This window comes from Macrotis lagotis, chromosome 2 (assembly GCF_037893015.1).
Source record: "Macrotis lagotis isolate mMagLag1 chromosome 2, bilby.v1.9.chrom.fasta, whole genome shotgun sequence".
Taxonomy (NCBI): domain Eukaryota; kingdom Metazoa; phylum Chordata; class Mammalia; order Peramelemorphia; family Peramelidae; genus Macrotis; species Macrotis lagotis.
In genome coordinates, this window is record NC_133659.1 from 308,697,039 (window position 1) to 308,713,447 (window position 16,409).

The 16,409-nt window shown below is 34.1% G+C and overlaps 1 protein-coding gene across 2 annotated transcripts in view; it reads right to left on the reverse strand.

Annotated features, from left to right (window-relative positions):
* The window catches only part of EPYC (epiphycan), a 45,073-nt gene that overhangs the window by 14,939 nt on the left and 13,725 nt on the right, over positions 1 to 16,409 (reverse strand). The window lies entirely within an intron of this gene.

Below are 16,409 nucleotides of genomic sequence, written 5' to 3' on the forward strand. Positions count from 1 at the left end.
AAAGTCCCATATAGAATTTTGTAGACATTGTTTGTGGCATAACTTATGTTTTGTTATTTATTTCAAATCAAAAGCACTGCAAAGGAAAAATGAGACAGGAAGTGAGGATATATTATGCAGCCTTCAAAGCCTATTAAAAAAAGGAACTAAACTAGAATAATCCCTTTTTTACAGAAAAGCAGACTGTTTCCATGTGTGGGGGTCTGTGAGTCAGATTAAGGAGGAATAAGAATTGGGGAGAAACCAAAAGGAGGCTGAGGTAACAGCGGAAATTGAGACAGATGTGCTTTGGAATGGATGGAGCCTAAAGGGAGAAGTGCATTCCTGGGTCACTGGCTTGCATCTCTAGGATTATATGGGGGAAACGTATTTATACATCTTGACTATGGAAAATTGTCTTTTCTTTGATTTGGTGTAAAATTTGTACAGTCTCAGTTGTCATTTGATAAAATTAAGGGAAAAACAACTTGAATAAATGAATTATGGATGGGTAGATGATTTGTTAAATACATGACTAAATAGATGATAAATGGATGGATAGATGTGTGTATATTCACCAGGTAAAAATTAAAAACAGCATAAAACTTTAACTTAAAAAAACTGGGAAATGAAGTTATTTTAATACTATAGGTTTTTAGTCTTAAATTATTGAGCTTAGAAAGTCATGCATTTTGCATTGTGAAACCATTTATTTCCAGAATTAAAGCATTAAATTTAGATGCCTGCATTATTCTCTATATTTGAAAATGTGTTCTTTTATTAAATGGGAGTTTGAGCTGAAGTTATTCAGCAACAACTAAGGCAGCCTCAGGTAGTATAGTGAGTACTACAAGCTCTTGAGTTGAGGCACCCAGCCTGGGGTCACATCTGTAAAAGGAGCAAGATAGGCAAAATGACTCTAAGTTCCTTTCCAGAAGTGCCCTGCAACCTAGAGCAACTATACTTTGGAAATTGGTAAAGAATACCAATCAGGGGCGGCTAGGTGGCACAATAGATAGAGCACTGGCCTTGGAGTCAGGTGTACCTGGGTTCAAATCCGGTCTCAGACACTTAATAATTACCTAGCCATTTGGCCTTGGGCAAGCCACTTAACCCCATTGCCTTGCAAAAACCTAAAAAAAAAAGAATACCAATCAGAGGTTTGTGAATGTGATAGGGGAATGTTAATAATGCAGATAAAATTTAAAAGTAACTCCTTCATTTTAGGAGAGAAATTGTGAGAGATTTGAGGCTGGCAGACCCAGTACGATCGTCACTTCACACCTGGTGTAGTGCAGTAACCTGCTTCTGGGTGTGACTGCCTCAAATGGTGGAAGTATCAAAGTTAAGTTCCCAATAATAAGCAAGTTTCTTAAATAAGTTACTGCTACTAATAATAATATTATTTAAAAAATGGATTGGATTATAAATTAAAAGATGAGCTCTTAAGTTTTTGAGAAGAAAACATATATATATATATATATATATGTATGACTTAGATTATGAATTAAATATTAGTTCTGTTAGTGGAAAAGTGCTTTGCATGTTTTCTCATTATCCCCATTTTAGAGATGAGTTAAACTGAGAATGAGAGGATAAATGGTTTGTCAAAAGTCATACAGCTTATAAAAGACCAAAGTCAGATTGAATTTAGGCCTTCCTGAATTAGTGGATAGATAGATAAATGAATAGTTAAATGGATGGATGGATAGATAAATGGATATTTAATTTGTATGATAAAATGTGTAAAATGCTTAGCATAGAAGAGGTGCTTAATTGTAGTATTCCTCTATCTTCTGTACCATCTGGTCCCTCTGCTCATTTTTGTTTGTTTGTTTGTTTTTCCTTCCAAAATTAAATCGAAATGTGTAAGCCGCTAGCATTTCTTTGAGAAGCAAATGAAAAATAAATTAATTTGTTCTGGAATGATTCAACAAAAATTGAATGATAACACATTCATTTGCTTTAAAGGATCATAACATTATGGATTAAAAAAGGAGTTTAGAATGCATCAAGTTTATCCCTCATATTTTACAAATATTGATACTGAAGCTTAGGGAGAATAATTGATGTGCCCAGGGATCCATAGCAAGTATCTAAGCTAGGATTGGAACCCAGATTTTCCTCATTCCAACTACTCTTTACATAGAATTTCCAAATCTCAGAATCAAAAGGGACTTCACAGAGAATCTAGTATAATCCTTTCCTGAAAAAAAAAAATCTTTACAACATGTCTAGAAAGTGTCCATTGAATCTATTTTGAAGATGACAGGTGAAAGGCAGAAGGTGACAAACCTTATCCAGATTTCCCTAATGCTTTCTGGAACTCCTTTTGTTTCTCCTCAGCTCTGCAGCATAATCTCTCTTGCATTCAAGGAGTCATAAAACAAAAAAGATCCAACCAGTTGAACTCTGTGGATTCCTTTCCATTTCTTGACCCAGATTTTTTTTTTTTTTTGGTTTTTGGAAGGCAATGGGATTAAGTGACTTGCCCAAGGTCACACAACTAGGTAATGTCTGAAGCCAAATTTGAACTCAGGTCCTCCTGACTCTAGGGCTGGTGCTCTATCCACTGAACTACCTACCTACCCCTTCACCCAGAATCTTGATAAGTTTCAATTCACTTTTTAAACCTTCAACTCTTTTTTTTTCCTTCTTCTGATTTCTGGAGTCAAATGGTAGAAGTTCTATTGTTCCTCTGAGTGACAGACTTTCAGTTATCAAAAGGTACCTATGATGTCTCACTTTTGAAGTTTTTTCTTCTCTGGACTGAGCATTCCCAGTGCCTTTGATTAATCTTCATGTGAGATACATCAGAGGACACTTACTTCTAGTTATCTAGGGTTCTTTCTACATTCATTAATTCACCTCTCTCTCTCTCTCTCTCTCTCTCTCTCTCTCTCCATCCATCTCTCTATCTCCATCCATTCATCTACTAGCTATAACTATCCTTTTATCTACCTATCTATATTTATAAACCTCTCTATATTTATCTATTCATCCACCTACCCACTTACCCATCTATTTCTTTATCTGTTTACTTATCTATATCTAGCTATGTGCTTATCCCTCTATTCATCTATCTACTTCTACCTACCTATCTATATTTTAACTATCCCTTCATCTATCTATTTATCCATTCATGTATCTATGTTGCTATCTACCAATTTTTATCTATCTATTCTACCCATCTATATATATATATATATATATATGTATATATATGTATATCTCCATTCATCCATGTCTCTATCCATCCATCATTTTATATCTATCTATCCATTCTAGCTATTTATATCTTTTCCTCTGTCTATATCTTTCAATCTAGCTAGCTATCCATGCATCTATCTTTTATCTATCTATCCATCATCTATCTATCTATCTATCTATCTATCTATCTATCTATCTATCTATCTATCTATCAGTTCATTTATCCATCTATCTATCCTATCATTTGTTTATTCATTTGATGATTCAAATATACATTTACTTAGCTATTTATTTGTATGTTTATTTGTTTTGGAAAGAGGGGAAATCATTCAGATCTTGTTTTCTTGCTGTTATTTTAGTTCCTCTGAGCAAACAAGTTACACATTAGAGAGCATCGAAATACATACCATATTTGCATTCTGATTAGATGACTCAGCTACAACTAAAGCTCTCTGATTGCAGAGAGACAATTATAGCACCAGTAAATAACATTCAATGCAGTAATTCGTGGAATTAATATGCAGATGCACTTTGCCAAATGCATATTTGGGAAATAAATGTGGCTTCCAAACTCTTCATTTTGTGATTATTGTGGGTTGTTTTTTCTCTTTTAATTCTATGGAATAAACAAAGGAGAAGCATCACGTTGAATAGCATGACTACTTTTGAGCATGTTCAGAATCCGAAAAGCTGATGTCTTTCTTTGGGACTCAATGCAGGTTGTCTAATTTCAAATTCACATTCTTTCTATTGCACCAATCTCTGATACGTATCCTAATTTTTGTTCTAACATTGAAAAGGAGTAGGGAGCTTTTTCCTCATTCATATTTTTTTCTCTTATCCCTATCTTATTATCTCCATTCCTAGAGTAAAATTTCATCTCAAAATGAAATAAAAATATGGTATTAATTCTGGAAATGCAAAAAGTTAATCCCAGGACTCATTGAGAATTACTAAGTTATCTTGTTAGGCTTTAGAAATCATAAACAAAAGAAAAGATGTCAGAAATAGAAGATATGGTGTGTAGAAGGTATGGATAGAGAATGACAAGTAGTATAGTTGTATGGAATGTATAGGACATGGGGGGTCCAAGTTGGAAATAAAGATGCAAAGGTAGAGTAGTGGTCAGTGTTAGTAAACCTTGAGTTTAGTAAACCAAGTAATTTGAGCTTTGTTTTGTAATCAACAGGGCAATAATAGTTGGTTTGGAACAAAAAGAAGGATAAGACTAGATCTAAACATAAAGATGATAAATCTGGTTGTGAAGGATGGAATAAATTGAAGAATGAAAGAAAATTGATATGGGCAGATCTAAGATCAATTAGGTGGCTTACTGAATAGAGTGCAGGGTCAGGAGTGAGGAAGACTTACCTTTCTGAGTTCAAATCTGGCTCAAACATTTACTGACTGTGTGATCCAGGGAAAGCCATTTAACCTTGTTTGCCTCAGTTTCCTCATCTATAAAATGAACTGGAGAAGGAAATGGAAAGCCACTCCAGTATCTTTGCCAAGAAAATCTCAAATAGGAACAGGAAGAGTCAGACATGGCTGAAAATGAAACATCATCATCGGGAGGCTGCTATCATGGCCAAGGTAATTGATATAATGGAGGCATATATTGGGTGATGGAAATGGGAACAGAGAACAGTGAACTGTTTGAGAGATCAGGTTGAGGTTATCATGGTACAATTTGAAAACTGATTTGAAATGAAATATGAGGGAAATGAAAGAATCAAAGAAAGTCTCAACCTTTTGAATTTGGGAAAATTAGCAATTAATGATACAACTGGCAGAAATTGGAAGTCAGAATTAGGAGTATGTTTGTAAAGAACTGAATAATTAGCTACAATTTGAATTTGTTTACATTCAGTGGATCCAGGGAAGGTACAGGTATTGAGAACCTATGGACAGTTGGAGGAAATTGAAAAGGTGAAAATTGAAGACACAGATTAACAAACACATTAAGAAAATAGATTCTGAGCAAAGTGAGTAGAACTATAAGCCAATTATATATTAATAACAGTAACATGTGATGATCAACTATGATGGATTTGCTCATCTCAGCAGTACAACTATTAAGGACAATTCTAAAGGACTTGTGATGGAACATACCATTCACAATCAAAGAAGGACCTATGAATTTGAATACAGATCAAAGCTTACTATTTTCAATTTTTAAAATTTGTTTTATGGTTTATGTTTTTCCCCTCTCATGTTTTTTCTTTTTGATTTGATTTTCTTTCACAATATGATTAATATGGAAATATGCTTAATATAGATGAACATGTATAATCTATACTAGACTGTTCTCTGTTGGGGGTGGGGAGGGAGGAAGGAAGGAAAGGAGAGAGAAAAATGTGAAACCCAACCCTTACAACAATGATTGTTGAAAATTATCTTTGAATGTAATTGGAAAAATAGATAAATTTATAAAATATGAAAAAAGAAACACATTTATTGGAACTAAGTGGCATCACCAAGGAAGAGAGTCTTAACAAATAAGGTTGTCACATTAAGGCAAATCATTTTTTAAGCTATGAGATAGTTGGGCATGTATGTAGAAAGAACTTGGGAACATCTCCTTCCAGGGTTCTGGATTGGCTTTGAAAGAGACAAAATTTTTCAAGGATAAAAAAATAAGAAGACCAGTTTATGTTAGGAATGAGAGGATAAGAGAGAAGATGATATCCAGGATGAGGGATTGTCATAACATTCAAAGCTACAGAGAGGTTAATGGGGTCCAAGAATTGAAAAGGGAGACATTGAATTTGGTGATCAGAAGGTAACTGGTAGCTTTCAAGAGAAAAGTTTCAATTGAGCGATAGAGATGGAAGCCAGATGTCAAAGAGGATAAAGACTGAGGGAGTGGCAAAGAAATAGAAGCATCAAGTGTAGGCAACATTTTCCAGATGTTTGACCATGACCTGGAGTAGAGGGCTGCAAGATGGGAGTCACATTAAGGCAATTTTTTTTTTTAAGTTTTGAGATAGCTGAGCATGTTGGTGGAAAGATGGGGAGGCAAAGAAACATGAGGCTGGGAGGAAGATTGTTGATGCCAATTCCTGAAAGAAGACTAGAGGAGGTGATCCTAGAAGGACAAGTGGAGGAATAGCCTATAGCAAAGAACATGGATGATACTTCCTTAGAAACAGAAGGGGAGGAGAAGAGAAGGAATGAAAGATTAATGGATTTGATAGAGTTCATCTCAGCTGGCCACAGTTTTTTCAGGGAAAGGGAAACCAAATTAAACTTACCAGTGAAACTTGGTACCTATGCCAACCAACCTGTATTTCTACTTGCAAAACTAGGTTCTTATCATTTTTATCTCTTAGATATAGATCTAGATAGTGATAATATAGATTTTAATAAAACTGATATAAAGACTAGAAAGGAATATGTTTATCTGACTCTTTGTCTTCTTTGTCTTTTGTGTCTCTTTGTTTCTGTTTATCTGTTTCTCTCCTCCAAAAAATAATTAGCTAAATAAAGATAATAATAGCATAAATATTTTAGGAAGGAGAGAAACTTCAGAAAGCTAATTGTTGAGAGGTATGCACAGTCCATGGATAATCAGTCACCACTGATCTCAAAATGGTATAAAAAGGCAAACCTTCAAAAAAGTGAATTTGGAAATTAGTGGACTGGAACAAATGGAAAGAAAGTTAAAATGGGACATGGCCATCATTTTACATCGGAACTTCCTAAGTGTCTAGGTTTGGAGTGTTGATTGTCAGTGAGTTAGAAAGCTTATAACTCTAGTTCTCTGATCTTTGGTTTCCAAATTTAATCATCCCTTTCCTCTTGGTTCTATTGTTCCTGCTGATGTCATTCATCGACTACGTGACATACTTCATCAACCCTTCCTTTCTGAGAAGAGAGCAACAATCCATAACCAAAGGAAAGGATACAGATAGATGGAAAGTAGTTGCTTCATCAAAAAATATACTAACTTGAGAGAGAGATGTGGAGAGAGAGAGAGAGAGAGAGAGAGAGAGAAATAGGTAGGTAGGTAGATAGATATAGATAAATGATAGAGGAGATATATAGATGATATCTACAATTTAACTTTGTGGATTTTCTTGTAAAGATACTAGAGCAGGTTGCTATTTCTTTCTCCATTTAATTTTACAGGTAAGGAAATTGAGATATAGAAGGTTCAATGACTTGCCTATGGTCTCATAGCTAGTATTTAGGCCTGGATTTGAACTTAGATCTTTCTGAATCCAGGATTGGCGCTCTATCCATTGTGCCGCCTGTGTGATATCTGCATACAATGACAGATTAAATGGTAGCTAGACAGATGATAGATAGATAAGACAAAATCATATGTAGTTGGATAGAAGAGAGAGAGAGACAAAGAGAGAGAGAGAATACTAATAAAACCTATAGATCCCTTCTCATAGTCATGTTTTTAAATGCAGAAGAAAATATATAGGTTTATAAAGGAAAACAATTATATTGAAACTCAGTTATCAAAATTTAAAAATGCAAATTCATAGATATCAGATTGAGAATGATATTTGGAGAAAGGTTGAGAATCAGAGATTAAGAGATAGGCATTAAAATTATCATAGTATTAAAATTAACTTTATAGGCTTGTTTCTGAGTTATAGAGGAGTAAATGAGAAAAGGACAAATTATCAAGAATTCCTGTTATAGTAACTTAATTTTTTGTAGCTGCTGAAATTTTAAAGTATAACCTCATCATCACTTTAAAAAATAGCCAATCTGAAATTTTCTAGCCCTATTCCATTTGTAAGGTTCAAATTTCAAAGTAAACTTTCTCTAGGAAAGGCATATGATTAGATGAATACAGGACTTCATTCAAGACTTTTCTTCCCTAGTCTCATTTTTTGTGTGGAACCTCAATATTTTCCCCTTATCCTTGTGTTTATTTTCCTCTTTCATTTATTATTATTGTCTCAGGGTGGCAGCATTCCATTTACAATTGCCAGATAAATGTTCTGATTCAGTTACAAATGTAACTGAAATCAGCTTCTTGGGGGTTCCTACTAAAAGTCATGCTGTGAAACTTTAGAAAAAATAGGGCTTCAACTTTGTGGCTCTGACAGAATTTATCAGCCAGTCCAGATAGAATAATGTCAATTAATATTGTTTAGTAGCCCTGAAAAAGGATTTTGTAATGAGAATCAATATTAGAATATATGGTTTTCTAAGGATGAAAGATCATACCTTGGTTGATTTTATTCTCTCACATAGATGGCCAATGAAGGACATCATCATGATTTAAATCATATCCATATACACCCATATTATATGTGTGGGTTATAGTAGAATTAAAATTCCTTGATGCTTCTGTGGCTCTCTTTCTATTATCATCTTTACTCTTGTAACAAAAAATTTAAGGAAATCCATTTTTCCTTTAGTACTCCTACTGAAATGATTCACTTGTAGTTAGGCTTCAAATACACTAAGTCGAAACTTGTAGTCCCTAGAGATTAGAACAATAAAAATTGCCTGTAGTATTGATTTGAGGTTTACAAAGTATATCCAATGACTGTTGCAACAATGCTATGAAGTGGGAACCAAAATATCATCTTAATTTTTATTGGAAAAAACTGAGGTTCCAAGTTATCATTTGAATTCACCTTTTTCATATATATATATATATATATATATATATATATATGTATTTATATATTTTCTTCTCTCATTGAAATATGAACTCCTTGAGAGCAGGGACCATCTTATTTTTCTATTTATATTCCCAAAGTTTAGCATAGTGCTCTATGTGTTATAAATGCTTATTAAACAAATCTATCCATGCTTCCTTCCTTCCTTCCTTCCTTCTTTCTTTTTTTTTAGTTTTTTTTCCAAGGCAAATGGGGTTAAGTGGCTTGTCCAAGGCCACATATCTAGGTAATTACTAAGTCTATGAGGCCAGATTTGAACTCCTGACTCCAGGGCCAGTGTTCTATGCACTGCAACACCTAGCCGCCCCTCTTCCTTCCCTCCCTCCCTCCCTCCCTCCCTCCCTCCCTCCCTTCCTTCCTTCCTTCCTTCCTTCCTTCCTTCCTTCCTTCCTTCCTTCCTTCCTTCCTTCCCCCCTCTTCACCTCTTTCCCTCCTTCCCTCCCAATCTTCCCCCCCCCCTTTCTAAGTTCTTTTCATAGAGGGGTTGATTTAGATGGCCACTGAGGGCTCTTTGAGCTCTCACATTCTGTTTTTCTGGTCCTGTAATTTTATGAAGCCTCCCCCCCCCCGAAAGGCAAGTGGTTGATCCTTTTTGAATTATTTTTAAATTCCTTTTTAAAAATATTAATTAGCTAAAAGGCATACTAAATGGTGAAAGTGCCAGGTATGGGGTCAGGAAGACTTGATTTCAGTTGATCTCAGATACTAACAGTGTATGACCCTGGGCAAGTCACTGTTTGCCTTAGTTTCTTCATCTGTACAATAAATTGGAGAAGGAAATGGCAAACCACTTCAATATTTTTGCCAAGAATACTCCAAATGTGGTTACAAAGATTCAGTCAACAGCAACAGGATGATTACCACACTATATTATAAATTTTTATGAAGTTAAAGATAATGAAATGAGTTGAAGTGAGGAAAAGATGAGGTAACATGAACTATACTTAGCCACAAAATACATGAGATAAATTACAAAGTCCTGAATTTTTACATATGAATGACTATGTTAAAGTAATGCAAATAAATATAATCTTGGAAGAAAGAGGGGATATGATGAGTGTATATGCATTTTTATGTCTATATAATCTTCTATACAAAATATGCATTTATGTACATATTTTTTGTCATGATGTTAGATGACTGGACTGATGGTGAAAAATAGTTACATGTGATATACATTCACACAGATAAATGCACATCTAATTTATAAAATATAGATAGATTGCTGAATGAATAGCTAGCTAGCTATGTATATATGTATGTATGTGGTTATCTATCTATCCATCCATCCATCCATTCATCTATCTATCTATCTATCAGATGAATGGATGGATGGATGGATAGATAGATAACCACATACATACATATATACATCCAAACATGGATGGATGGATGGATGGATGGATGGATGGGAACACTGATGGGTACATCGACAGAATGATAGATAGATAGATGATAGATAGATAGATAGATAGATAGATAGATAGATAGATATAGATAGATAGATAGATAGATAGATAGATAGATAGATAGATAGAATGGCGAGATAGGGATTTAGTTAGATCTGTTGTTTCATTATACAATATAAAATCCCTGGAGGAGAAAAACTCCCTTTGACATTTCAACTAATAGGCTCAAAGTATCTTCTGAACAATAAACTGAACAAAAAACTCACAGCTTTAACATGTTGTAGAGAGCAATGAAAAGCAAAAGTAGGAACCACATAATGAGCTGGTGCAAAACGAAATGAACTGTGTTACAAAGTGATGGCAATATTATAGATGATCAACTATGAATGACTTGGCTTTTCTCAGCAATACTGTGATCCAAGACAACTCTGGAGGAATTATGATAAAGAATGCATACCCAAAGGAAAAACCCAATAGTTTCTGAAGACAGATTGAAGCATACTTTAATTTTAAAAATTTTCTACTTTATTTTTCTTGAGTTTTCTTTTCTTTTTTTGGAGTGGGGGGATCTAATTTTCTTTCATAACATGAGTTGTATCAAAATGTTTTGCATGACTACATATTTATAATCTATATCAAATTGCTTTCTTTAAATGGAGGGTCTAGGATGGAAAGAAGAGAGAGAATTTGGAACTCAAAATTTTAAAAAACAAATGCCAAAAATTAGTTTAAGTTTTAAATGTAACTGGGGAAAATTAAAATGCTAAATAAGAAAATAAAAAAAGCAAAAAAGCAAAGCAACATAACTTTTCTGGGGTCAAACAGCTGGGATATGTCCCAGATTAGCCTGGAAGCTAGGTTTTACCATGTCAAAAATGAATATGGATCCACTATCCCATGCTCCAGAGAAGTTTTTGCTTTTGTTTTTATTTACGTTAAACCAATTGGTGTTAAGTAATTGAGGATAAAGAAATCATATTCAACCCTAGCCTCTGTCCTCATCTGCACGTTAAGTGATCCCGATTGGTTATCTAAAGGAATGTGAACACAGTGACATGGCCGTGCAAGCTGGATCTCATTTTGTGGTTTATCTTGGAAACAGTTGAGATGAAAAAAAAAATGCGTTTGGCAAAGACTGTAAAGCTGCTCAGGATCCAGACAAAGGGGTGTTTAATGTGTATTCAGCCACGATATCAGAAGATTATCTTGGAAACCTTTTCCAAGAGCAGCGGGGCAGTCAAAAATGAGTTCTTGCTTATTATGCCTATTTTGGAAACTATGATTTTAATTAATTGTCTCAAGGGGCAGGTATGGGAGAGTGGAAAGAGAAAATGGACTTGGAGTCAAAAAACAGTTGTTCTACTTCTGGCTCCAAAATTTACTAGCTGTGTCCTCAGTTTTCCTTGGGTTATGGTTCTTTTTGTTCATTTTGCAATGTCCTAATAGAATGCAAGTTTTTTCTCTCTATTTCTTTTCTCTTAGTAGCTCTAGCACCAAGCAAATTGTCTGGGACGTAGGAGAAAATTTAAGCACATTTGTTGAATTAAATCTTGCCATTTACCAGTTGTGGACAAGTCAGTCACCTCTCTCCTTGTATGGAAACAGTAGATAATATTAATAATAATAACAGCATTCTCTGTCTTACCAGGTTGTCAGAAAAGTTAAAAAAGACATAATTTAAGAACTTTCAACTGATATGAATCATTAAGTGACTGCAAAAGCATTTACTGAGCACTTAAGGCTCAAAATGCTGGGGTATATTATGAGAAAATCAATACAGTCCCAGCTTTTAAGGAAATATTCTAACAGGCAAGGACACTCATTTAGGAAGTTCCTGCATCAAATTATTTGAACTCTTATTAGGATAAAAGTAAAAAGTAATAAGGTGGGTGCTGCTAGGAGGAAAAAAAACAAAAACACTTTAAAAAGACAATTATCACAACTGGAGAGTCATTAAATAGTATTTGAGATTAGTTGACATTGATGCATCTCGATGACATAGTGCATAAATCAAGACTTGAATTCAAGGGAGATCTGAGTTCATATCCCTATGCCTCAGTTACCACACCTATAAAATGGGAACACTTATCTCCCTCAGATCATTGAAATAATTATATACATTATTTATTTTTATTAAAATTTATTTTAAAAATTATTTATTTTTATTTAAAACTAAATATATTATTCATAATATATGTATAAATTAGTACTATCAATTAAAAGAGTATTAGAAGTTAAGTTTCTCAAAGGTCATGACTGTTATATGTATATTTTTTTGCATCCCCACTACATAGCAGAGTGCCTGTCCCATAAGATTCATTTAATAACTATATATTAATTGTCTGCTAATTGAATGTTTATACAAACTTCTGGACTCTGTGGTGTACTGGATAGAATATAATACTTAAAGTCAGGAAAACCTGGGTTCCAATTCTGCCTCAGTCTATTAACATATGTACCTGGGGCAAGTCACTCAACTTCCCACTGCCTTGTTTTCTTCATCTATAAGATAGAGGTCATAATAATACATTTCATAGACTCATTAGGGAACCCAAATGAGAAAAGTTTTTGTGAATCACTTTATTACACCTTATTTTATAATTGACTGCTATATCATTAGCATACTATTATTTATCAACACTCATCTTTAACATGGTAGCATTCTATAAAATGCTTTTAGTCATTTTTGCTTTTTTCACAAGATGAATTGCTTTTAATAAATAATATGAAAGAGCTAAAATTTTAAGGAAAAATAACATGCAAAATAAATTAAGTAGGAAAATGTAATTAAATACCATCTGCACAATTCTTCTCTTCTGACTGAATGTTTTTCTCTCTAATGAATAGATATAGTGGGTGGGAATTCCGTAGCTTGAAATTAATATCTCAACCAGTTGACTATGAATTGGAATTGTTTTCTCAGAAATGGGATAGATGTTTGATAGATGTTTGAAATATGTGTTTGTCTGTGTGAAACATGAACTGATATTTTGTCACTTATTAACTAAGAACACTTCCCATGATCTCTCTGAAACTCAGTGTTTTTTATCTCAAAAATGGGAATAATATAATAACACCAACCTCACAGGATTATTTTGGGAAAAGGCCCATTCTCTAAATTGGGAAGTATGATGGTAATGTGAGCAATCATTTTATAAAAATGCCATGAGTGGGTACTCTAAATAGGAATGAAAATCAAGCAACAAAGGAAAAGAAACACAGATTATAAATTGTCACCTGTATTTTATGAAATAAGAATGTCAAATTTTACAAGAATTTCAAATCCAAATATGACTATTGGAGTGAAGCTTGATTGAATCAATTGATCGCCCCCATCCCACCTTCTCATGGGCATGCTAACATCATCCTTGTAACATCTATGCCCATTGATCATCAAGGACAAATTAGAAACAGTGAGAAGAAGCAACTTCAGTACTATCCAGGGGATCTACAAACAAGCTACATCATACCAAAGGAGAACTCCATGTGGGTCATTTGGAGAGGGGGAAAAAGGCTTTCTAGCAACTAGAATAAATAAATTAACCCTTTGTTGCATGTACTTGAGCATATTTTGCCATGGACACCATATATATTGTGCAAAAGCACGTCTCAGAATTTGGAGAGGCTATTTTGTACTCTTGCTATTCCCAGTCATCCTAGAGATATATTTTTCTAAAAAACACAAAGTCTGGCTGATTAATTGATGTCAACTGAAAAACATGGGAGTGGGTAGGTTGGAATACACCAGTTGGGTATAAGCTGTGGTATTAGAAAACCTCCCAAACCCTTCCTCCAAGTCCTCAAGGGCCTCTAGTACATCCAGGAGAGAATCACATTGATTTTGGAAACTGCCTGGACAATCAAAATGGGATTTGGGATAGCATGTGCTACATAAAGTTTATTTTTTTGTTTGTTTGTTTTTTCAAATCAAGGGGGATTAGACTTTTGGTAAGATCCTCTAGGTGTGGTAATTTAAGGAGCTCCAAAAAATCGTGCATTCCCTAGAAATTATCTTCTGCTGGTGATTTAAATTCAATCATTAATGATTAAGTCCTTTAGAACAGCACTTCATACTTAAGTTACCTCTCCAAAATTTAGAGTAAGAAGTCTCTTATTACATTAATTTTAAAATATATTTATAACAACTTCCAAATGGTGATTTTTAAAATTAAATTAAATAGGTGATTTTATTTTTAAAAGCAATGAGTAATTTAGTGGACATTAAGATAATAAATGACATAATAATTTTATTATAATTTTAAAAATATTGTTTCCTTTCCAATATTGATTTATTTTGTATATAATGAGAAATATGTAGAATTTTCAAAAGATAGGTGAAATCTTAGGGATCATACACACACACACACACACACACACACACACACACACACACACATATATATTTACCAGTCTTCTCATTTTAAAAATAAGCAAAGTAAAGTCTAGAGAAGGGAAATAATTTGTGATTCAACAGGAGTTAGAGGCATGTTATTTTGCAAAACTATTCTTCCCACACCAACCTCAACCATGCCTAGGACACTTGCTTCCTGGATGGCAAATAGGCAGAGCTTAACAATGGTCATTCTAGGGGGAGGCTAGCTGGCTGCTAGGTGGCACAGTGAATAGAGCACCGGCCCTGGAGTCAGGAGTACCTGAGTTCAAATCTGGTCTCAGACACTTAATAATTACCTAGCTGTGTGGCCTTGGCCAAGCCACTTAACCCCATTTGTCTTGAAAAAAAAACTAAAACAAAACAAAACAAAACAATGGTCATCCTAGGCAAATGCTCTTGGTATACTTATGGGTGACAAGAATTTTTTTTTGGCCATGCAAACATGAAACTTTTAAGTAAATTTAATATCTCAATTATTTTCCATTCTAATTATCTCCTTTGGTTTTGATTCTCCTCACAATACTGGTAGAGGATGAACTTCATGTCCCATAAACTTCTTTAATTCTACAAATTTAAAGATAAAATTCATGATCTCCCCCACAAGACTGCCTGTCTTCCTAACCTATTTTTTTTTTTTTTTTTTACTGACAAGGGCACTAATATCCACCAGCCATCCACACTTGCATTCTTGACTCTTCCTCCCAGCCCCATATCCAATTTTCTCTACTATGGAATCTGCTTTTCAAATAGGTCATGAGTATGTCCCCTTCTCTCCTCTGACAATACTACCACTCATTATATAATACCTATATTATTGCAAGAAAAGGAAATTAGGAAGTTGCCAAGCAATGGAAGGAATTCTGATGTGACTGTGGTCATAAATCTGTTAGATCCTTAATGAACATAAATATAAGATTACCCAAATTAACATCTGTGTGATTGCCTAAAAGTTATAAAATTCTACTTAATAAAATTGGGACTCATTTCAACAGCAACATGGGGGTGATGATCAAACTTAATGGATTTGCTCATACCATCAGTGCAACAATCAGGCACAATTTTGGGATATGTGCAATGGAGAATACCATCTGTATTCAGAGAAAGAGTTGTGGAGTTTAAACAAAGACCAAAGACTATTACTTTTAATTTAAAAAAATATCTTATTATGTAATTTTGCTTTTATACTTCATTTTTTCCCCTTAAGGATATGATTTTTCTCTCTCATTACATTCAACTTAGAACAATGCATACCATGGAAACAATGTAAAGACTAACAGATCACCTTCTGTGGGGGGTGGAGGGGAGGGAAGAGAGATTGGGGGAAATTGTAAAATTCAAAATAAATTAATTAAATAAAAAAATAAAATAAATTGGGGACATAATACTTTGCATTTTTGCTCAAGGAAAGTGGTGCTATATACTTTGCTCTAAGAAGGTAATTGCAGTGAATAGCATATAAAATGCTGAGCCTAGAGTCATATGATTCATCTTCCTGAATTCAAATCTAGTCTCAGACCCTTCCTAGTTATGTGACCCTGGGCAAGTCACTTAACCCTGTTTGCCTCAGTTTCTTTATCTGTCAAATGAGCTGGAGAAAGAAATGGCAAACTACTCCATTATTTCTGCAAGTAAACTTCAAATTGGATCACAAAAGTCAGACATGACTGAAAATGACTAAAAAACAACCAGAAAAAGAAACAAAAATTATTTGGCTTTGGAATTGCACATAATTTATTCTTATGAAAGATATATACATAACATATA